General features: G+C 41.7%; 1 pseudogene; it reads right to left on the bottom strand.

The window, feature by feature from the left end:
* Positions 1–912: 912 nt before the first annotated feature.
* Positions 913–6,247, bottom strand: LOC101978472 (M-phase inducer phosphatase 2 pseudogene; annotated as a pseudogene).
* Between the last annotated feature and the right edge of the window lie 2,727 nt (positions 6,248–8,974).

The raw sequence follows: 8,974 nt of genomic DNA, 5'->3' as shown, positions 1-8,974 counted from the left end.
CCTGTGGGACTTCCACTTCTGCTTCTAAAGTCATCTTCACCTCCATAGCCAGAGAAGGCTTAGGAAAATGAGGCCAGATCAGGTCTCTCCTCTTTTTAAAATCCTCCAATGGTTTCTCAAAAGAAGAAACTCTAAATCTTTGCTTGAGGTCCATACAGTGGGCTCCACCCTAACTGACTTTATCTATTTGTGGATTTTCTTCACAAAGCTCCAGTCATACTGCCTCCTTGCTGTTGTCCCACCCCACTAAGGAAAGTGGTCTATTCTAATGCTCTTTGTACTCAAAATAGCAGAACAAGAGAGACTGAGTGAGCTGCCTAAGGTCACAAGCTTAGAAGTAACAGAGTCAGGATTCAAATCTAGGTCAGTGTGGTTACACATTCTGTGTCACTTCTTCTACCTCATTTCCCAAATGCTTCCTGAGTGCTTGATTGCTCAATAACAGATTCATGCAGGCAGTCAGTCCTACCTGAGGAAAGGCTGCTAGGTGTCTCTAGGAGACATGCTTGCCCTTTCGCAGGAGAACACAATGTCTTCTGTGTTCTGTCTCTGTTAGAAACCATCAGGAGTTTCTACTCCAAACCTGGTAGCCATGTAAAATTAAAAGCATCATCAGGATTGAGGTCAGCACAGGTTAAATGGATCAGTCATTGTCCTCTCCTGGGCCAAATGGACAGACCCTCTTGGGGAGTTAATGCTGGCCTTCCTTGGGTTGGATACACTTATGCTGTTATTCCTGGAGAATCATCACCATTTGGCACAGGCAGAAATAGGTGCACTTCTTACCCTGTTCATTGACTTACCTTTTTTTTCCCAAGCATTCTAGTTGATTTAAAAGAAATGAAATACTTTTTTCATGTGGATCAGCTATTTATTTACTTATTTATTTTTAAAATTTTTTTCTTTTCAAAATTTTTTATGTATACATAACAATGGAATGCATTACAATTCTTATTACATATATAAAGCACAATTTTTCATATCTCTGGTTGTATACATAGTATAGTCACAGAGGCATCCTTGAACCCCAATAAAGGCATTTCTGTGTTTGTGTGGTATTTTCATTGCCAGCCCAATTCACAAAAAGTGACCCTGACACCATTGCCCATGTGGGACATGGGAGATAAGAATTAATTCCAATACTCATCAAATTATAACTTAAATAGAAAGAGATGGAATATTTCCTAATTCATTCTATGAAGCTAGTATCACACTTATACCAAAATCAGATAAGGACACATCAAGGAAAGATAATAAAGGACCAATATCCCTGATGAAAAATACTTAATAAAATATTGACAAATGGGTTTCAGCAACTTATGAAGAAGACTATACATCACAAGCATGTTGGTTTTATTCCAGAGGTGCAAAGATGGTTTAAAAAACACAAATCAATACATGTAATTCATCACATAAATAGAATTAAGGACAAAAATAACTTAGGCATGTCAATTGACATAGACAAAGCCTTTGACAACACTCAGCACCCATAAAAACACTGAAGAAACTAGGGGTAGAAGGAACCTACTTCAACATCTGATATGGTTTGGATGTGAAGTATCCCCCAAAAGCTCACGTGTGAGACAATGCAAGAAGGTTCAGAGGAGAAATGATTGGATTGTGAGAGTCTTCACCCAATCAATGAGTTAATCCCCTGATAGGAATTAACTGAGCAGTAACTGAAGTGGTAGGGTGTGGCTGGAGGAGGTGGGACTTGGGGCATGGCTTAGGCATATATATTTGTATCTGGCAAGTGGAAAACTCTCTCTCTGTTTCCTGATCACCATGATGTGAGCTGCTTCCCTCTGCCACCTTCTCTCTCCATGGGGTCCTGTCTTACCTCAAGCCCTGAGGAATGAAGTTGGCCTTCTATGGACTAAGTACTCTGAAACCATGAGCTCTCAAATAAATTCTCTCTCCTCTATAATTGTGGTCATTGCATCCTTTAGTCACAGCAGTGAAAAAGCTGACTAAAACAACATCATAAAGATTATAAATGAAAAACCCAAAGCAAACCTCACAGTAACAGAAAAACTGAAAGCATTTTCTTTAAAAGCTGGGACAAGACAAGGATGACTACTAGCAACATTTCTATTTAATACAGTCCCTAAAATTCTAGCCAGAGCAATTAAGCTACAGAAGGAAATAAAGGGGATGAAAATAGAAAAGGGAGAAGACAAGTTATTACTATTGGCAGATGATAAGATCCTATACCTAGAAGATAAAAAAAAAAAACCTCCTCCAAAAGACTACTAGAGCTAATAAACAAATCTGGTAATGTGGGTTACACAATTCATATACAAAATCGATAGTTTTCCTACATGTCAACAATGAATCTGCTGAGAAAAAACCAGAACAATTCCATTCACAATAGCCTCAAGAAAATACCAAAGAATAAATTTAGACAAGGAGGTGAAAGACCTCTAAAACGAAAATTTATGGAACACTAAAGAAAAAACCGAAGAAGACCTCAGAAAATAGAAAGACCTCCCATGTTCTTGGATAGGCAGAATTAATAGTTAAAATGGCCATACTAACAACAGCAATATACAAATTTAATGTTATTCCCATTAATATACCAATTCCATTCTTCACAGACCAAGAAAAAAGTCCTAATATCCACTTGGAAGTATAAAAGAACCAGAATAGCCAAAGCAATTCTAAGCCACAAAAGCAATGCTGGAGGCATCAAAATACCTTAATTAATATTATACTATGGAGCTATAGTAACAAAAACTGCAATGGTACTGGCATGAAAATACACAGGAAGACCAAAGAAACAGAACAAAATACATTTGAGAATCCCACACATTTCATTGTTCACAAATGAGCCAAAAACATACACTGGACAAAAGATTGCCTTTTAAACAAATTGTGCTGGGAAAACCAGTGTATCCTATGCAGAATAATGAAACTATATCTTAATGGAAATCCTACAAGAAAGCATAGGGTCAACAGTCTAGGATACACGTACAGGCAATGACTTTTATCAATAGGACTCCTAAACTCAGGAATGCTCCTATGCCAAGAGTTAATAAATTAAAAACCTTCTGCATAGCAAAAGAAACAATTAGGAATATGAACAGAAAGCATACTGAAAGGGAGAAAATCTTTTCCAGCTACTCTTCTGACAGAGGATTAATATCCAGAATAAAAAACTAAAAAACAAAACAAAAACTTAATTACAAAACTAGATGATACAGGCAATAAATAGGCAAATGAATTAAACAGATAATTTTTGAAGAAGAAATACAAATATATGAAAAATATGCAACATCACTAGCAATAAGGGAAACAGAAATCGAAACTCTCACCTGCAGCCCTCATAGGTGATGAAAACTGGGTTCCCCTGGGGGAGTGAGTTGGCTGAGAAATACCTTGAAAAATCACACGACCCACAAAGTAGTTTTAAAGACCAAGGTCAGGACAGCTCTTTGACCTTAAGGGTCCAGTTTCCAAGCTGGAAAGAAAGCCTGAAAGCCTGCATTTGCTTTATTTATATGGGGGAACGCCAAAGGTTTTCTTTCTTTCTTTTTTTTAACTTGCTCAGTGCTTTATTGATGATCCTTAACAGATGTCTCATGGGGCCTTCAAGCACAACCCTTCCCCCACTTTGAGATTCAGAATCCAGAGGTTGCTCAGTCCTTGGTTTAGCTGCTTCCACATTTTTTCTTGAACAATTTTTTTCTTGAATATTTCCAAATGAATTGTAAAGACTTTTTGTTCACATATACATTCCTGCCACAGGCTGGCATGCTCACCAAAATGCTTCCACTCAACTTATATGCACATGTGTGTGCAAGGCACCATGCATTCATGGCCATCCACCTGCCCACAGTCAGTCCATTCATCCATCCATCCATCCATGACAGGACAGCAGCAAGTTCTAACCAGTCAGGCCCTAGGATTCACAGCATTGGGGCCTCCAGTAGGCTCCTGATTCAGGCCTTAGCCCCTTCCTCAGGGACTTCCAAAGATAATAACATCCCTTTCTGGGGCAACAAAAGCCAGGACCAGGGGGGGTAACTGCTGTTTGAATCTCTAACCCCAACTGGACAGGGGGAGACTACACAGCCAGTGATTGTGTCCTGGGACAGGTAAAAGTTAGACAAACAAATCAAGCATGCAGGTAATACTGCAACAGGAAAGAGTAAGAGCTTATGTTTATACTGGAGGTGCTTGGACAGAGGGACAGGAAAAAGAAAGGGGCAACGTGCAGACACACCCATGATTCTTGCAGAGGCAGGGGCAGCCCTGGCCCATCCTTGTCCTCAGGGGCAAGGCTCTCCCAACAGCCTCAGCTGACACACACATAAAGGGACTTTTCTGGACCAGGAAGACAAAAGAGTTGACCCAAACAGGAAGGAAGAAAAGCAAAAAGGTTCCTGCTGAACACAAAATATTTCCTCTGACCTGGTTTTAACCCACCAGGCTGGGGTCTTCCAGGGGTGGTGTTATCACCAGGGTATGGAAAATGACTGGAGTGAGACAAGGGAAATCAGGGACAGGGGCAGACAGACGGGACACCCATGCTGTCTTTCCCCTGGATAGCACCTGAGGCTTCTAGAAGGCCCATGGTACAATAGGCACCAGGGCCTCACAGGGCCAGGATGGTGGCAGGACTGGCACCGGTTCCTCACTGATCTTGCAGCCGGCTATAGAGCTCCCTCCGGCTTCGCTCCCCAGCCCAGCTGCGTGTCTTCAGGCGGAAGGTCCTCAGCTCCTCCTTGAAGGCCTCGTGATTCATGGGCCAGTAGTTCTGGGGTTCACAGAAGTTTGGGTGCTGTGGGAAAAATTCCTTGTAGCCGCCTTTGAGGATATATATCTCCGGGTAGTACAGGCTGGGGTAGTCATTGGCTGCACAGTCTCCTTCCCTGATAAATCGGCACATGCGGGGCCCACGCTCAGATGAGAATTCACAGTGGAAAATGAGGATGATTCTCTTGTCCAGGTTACAGGGCATGATGGGGTGCTGCAGCAGAAAGGTCTCAGCATCCCGTTCCAGAGGCAAATTCACAGCAACCTTGATGTGCCCTCCTTCATATTCATAGGGATATCTGCAGTCCACAATCACAAACTTCTCCACAATGTTGCTGAATTTTCCGGTCAACAGGGCTACCATCGTTTCGGGTGAGATATATTTGAGGTCTTGGTGTTTGCCATCCACAGTCTGTAGAAGGAAGGCCTTGGAGTAATCTCCGATTAGCCCACGATGGTCACTGTCCAGGATATTTTCGATCTCATCATGGCACAGGGACTTTGAGCGGAGGACAAGGGCTTTAGGTTTCTCAGGCTGCTGCTGCTCCTCCAGGGGGTTCACACTCCTCCTCTGCTTATTTTGGACAGGCATGTCCCTGTCCTGGGGCCGCTCTAGCCTCTTAAGGATGGGTCAGATCACACTGCAGGGCATGGATGGAGAGCGGAAGAGCCACTGGCACTTGCTGAACATGATGAAGTCCTGTTTTTCTTCCTTATCCAAGGTCTTGACCAATGGGGCACTAATGAGGCTCTCCATGCCTGGGGGAACTGCTTCATCATCCTTTAAGTCACTCTCCAGAATGTCCACAAATCCATCATCTGCCTCAGTAGTCGCCTCAGCAGGGGTCAGAGAGCAGGACTGAGCCAAGGGGCTGGGCTCCTCTACTTCCGTCTTATGCTCAGGGGTAAGACACATCTGGTCAGGGGCTGAGCTTAGCCTCTGGGTAAAGGCCTCTCTGCGGCTGGCCCACTGTGCCAGAGTATGGGCAGGGCTGGGATGTGTGGACTTCCATGGCATCTTGAAGATAAATCCATTATTTTCTTTGTCTTCCCCAGGACTGCCGGCAGCTCTGTCACCTGCCTCACTCTTCCTCCAGCTTTCTAGTGGAAACATCTGATAGAAAACTGCTCATTTCGAATAATCCGGCTGGCTGCTTGGATGGCCTGCTCAAACGTCTGTTCTGCCATCTGGGGGTCCATAGGGCTGGGGGAATCCAAGCAGAGACCTGCGTCAGAAAATTCAGAGGACTCTGATGACAGGGAAGATTCAGATCCCCGCCTTGACAGGGATAGGTATGTCAGCCGGCTTCGAAAGGGCAGACTCTTTGGGTTCTCCCTGCCAAGCCTGGCGAGATTGTGCATGGTCTGGGTCAGGGTGGTGACTGGAGACTTAGAGACTGCAAGCTCCGGGGACTCCAGGGCCGGCAGGATTAGGAGCCGAGCTTGGCGCAGGCTCGGGCTGGAGCACCTCCATCGCGGCGGGGCGGGCAAAAGCTGGCTGCAGGGCCCGGCGCGCAAGGCGACCAACAGAAGCCCAGCACAGCTGGCCGGGGCCAGGGAAGGAGCGGGCCGGGGTGGGAGTAAGGGAGGGAGGGAGGAAGAGCAATGGGACCCGGAGCGAGGGAGCCCAAGGGGAAAGGGATGCGGGGAGGGTGGGGAGAGGTGGAGGGATGCGGGACTCAGGCTGCGGCGGGGAAACCTCTCCAACGCCAAAGGTTTTCTACAGAATGTTCTTAGCCAATTAAAGTAGGAGATGGGCTTTCCAGTTCCCAGTGGGTCACCTCCAACTCTGGAGAGCTATGGGATCAGTCTTCCTGGCCAGAGCAACGACAGAGATCACTTGCATTGCACAATCCATTAAGTGGAAGGAGCCACAAAGTAGCTTGCAATGCCAAATCAAAAGCTCCTTGGCTCCAAGCCAAAAATGACACTCAAATAGCTCAGGGCTGGCTCCCCACACAAAACTGCACTAATCTCATCTCAAGCCAGTCAGAATGACAGACATCAAGGACACTCATATAATAAACATGAGAATGTGGAGAAAAAGGAACACTTGTACTGTTCGTGGGATGGCGAATTAGTACAACCATTATGGAAATCAATATGGAGACTTCTCAAAATACTAGGCATGAAATCACCACATGACCCAGCTCTACTATCTTTTAGTGTTTATCCTGAAAAATTAAAGTCATCTCTCTACAATGACACATGCATATTTATGTTTTTAACAGCACAATTCACAATTGCCAAACTATGGAATCAGATTAGGTTTCCATCAACAGATGAATGGAAGAAGAAAATGTGGTATAGACACAATAGAGTTTTATTCAGCATGAAGAAAAATGAAATCATACCCCATTTGCAGGAAAATGGATAGAACTAGAGGACATTTTGTTAAACAAAGTAAGTCAGACTTAGAGGTCAAGGATCTTGTTTTCTCTCATAAGCAGAAACTAGAGAGGAAAAAGACAAAGAAATGTGGGGTGGATCTCATAAAAATCAAAGAAAGATCAGTAGAAGAATGGGACCAAGGGGTGGAGGAAGCATATGCCAGGCAGTGATATTAGCCAAAATATTTTTAAATTGTGTGCATAAATCAATATGTAACAACAAATTCCATCATTATGTATGACTATAATATACTAGTATAAATTGTGTGAAAAATTATATAAGGTTGATTGCATTATAATAATTGTAAAAACATTAAAATATTTGTATGGGTCACAGGAATGGCATAGCAAAATAATATCAACCTAATCTTTAGGTCCATATTTGGAAATAAACATTTTAAAATACAAATAAGCTATCAATAATGTGATATTTAGATCCTAAAGTTATTAATGACTATTTGGCTTTTAGGGTACTATTTAATCAGCTAGCATTTGGGTGATTTGAGTACATAAAACTCAATCAAAGGGTTGTGTACTTGCACTTCAAATTTAGTTGTAGATGCCAAGAAATAGTTTTTGTTTTAACATATATTCACATTATTCAACTTTGTGAAATCTGTGTTCTCACATAAACACACACACACACACACACACACACACACACACACAGACATGCACACATATTATCACCACCAAAACATAAAGTCTAAATCCACATTAGTGGAAAAACTTAACATTTTTCTATATAGCCTCTGGAATAAAAGGAATTTTGAACAGTGGCAAAATATTTTGCTATAAAGTAATATTTTACAGTGAATGTAGCTAAAGTTGTCCTAAGATAAAATATATAGTCTTATGAATTCATTTTTGAAAGTCTAAAGATGAGTAATATAGGTTTATTAATTAATGATCATCCAGAATGAGTACATTAAAACAGTTTAAAAATGTAGAAATAATTACCAATGAAATACTAAAATACATGAAAAACCAAATGTATATAAAGTACAAAGAAAAGAAAACTTGAAATGCTAAACCAGAAGTATATGATTAGCTTTATAAAAAATAAAACATTAAATAAAAATATAGTCAGGATTTTGTTTAAGTTTTCAAATTTTAATTTATTCTATATAACAACAGAATGCATTAAAATTCATATTACACATATAAAGCACAACTTTTCATTTCTCTAGTTGTACACAAAGTAGAGTAACATTCTTAGTGTCTTCATATGTGTACTTAGGATAATGATAACAATTGAATTCCACCGTCTTTCCTACCTCTCTCCCAACTCCCTTCCCCTCCATCTCTATTTTTCCTTTGCCTTATCTAGAGTTCATTTAATCCTCCCATCCCCTGACCCCCAACAGGATATTATGAATCAACATCCTTAAATCAGAAAAATCATTTGGCATCTGTTTTTCTTTTGAAGCGGGGGGGGGATAGGCTAACTTCACTTAGCATTATATTCTCCAGCTCCATCCATTTACCTGGAAATGTCATGATTTCATTCTCTTCTAATGCTGAATAATATTCCATTGTGTATATATACCACATTTTAAAAAAAATCCATTCATCTGATGAAGGGCATCTAGATTGATTCCACAGTTTAGCTATTATGAATTGTGCTGCTATAAACATTGATGTAGCTGTGTCCCTGTAGTGTGCTGTTTTTAAGTCCTTTGGGTATAGACAAAGGAGAGGGATAGCTGGGTCAAATGGTGGTTCCATTCACAGTTTTCCAAGATTCTCCATACTGCTCCCAATATTGGCTGCACTAATTTAAAGTCCCACCAGCAATGTATGAGTGTGCTTTTCCCCCACATCCT

This window comes from Ictidomys tridecemlineatus, chromosome 1 (assembly GCF_052094955.1).
Source record: "Ictidomys tridecemlineatus isolate mIctTri1 chromosome 1, mIctTri1.hap1, whole genome shotgun sequence".
NCBI lineage: Eukaryota > Metazoa > Chordata > Mammalia > Rodentia > Sciuridae > Ictidomys > Ictidomys tridecemlineatus.
The sequence above is the reverse complement of the archived record's forward strand: the minus strand, read 5'-3'. Positions and strand labels throughout refer to the sequence as shown.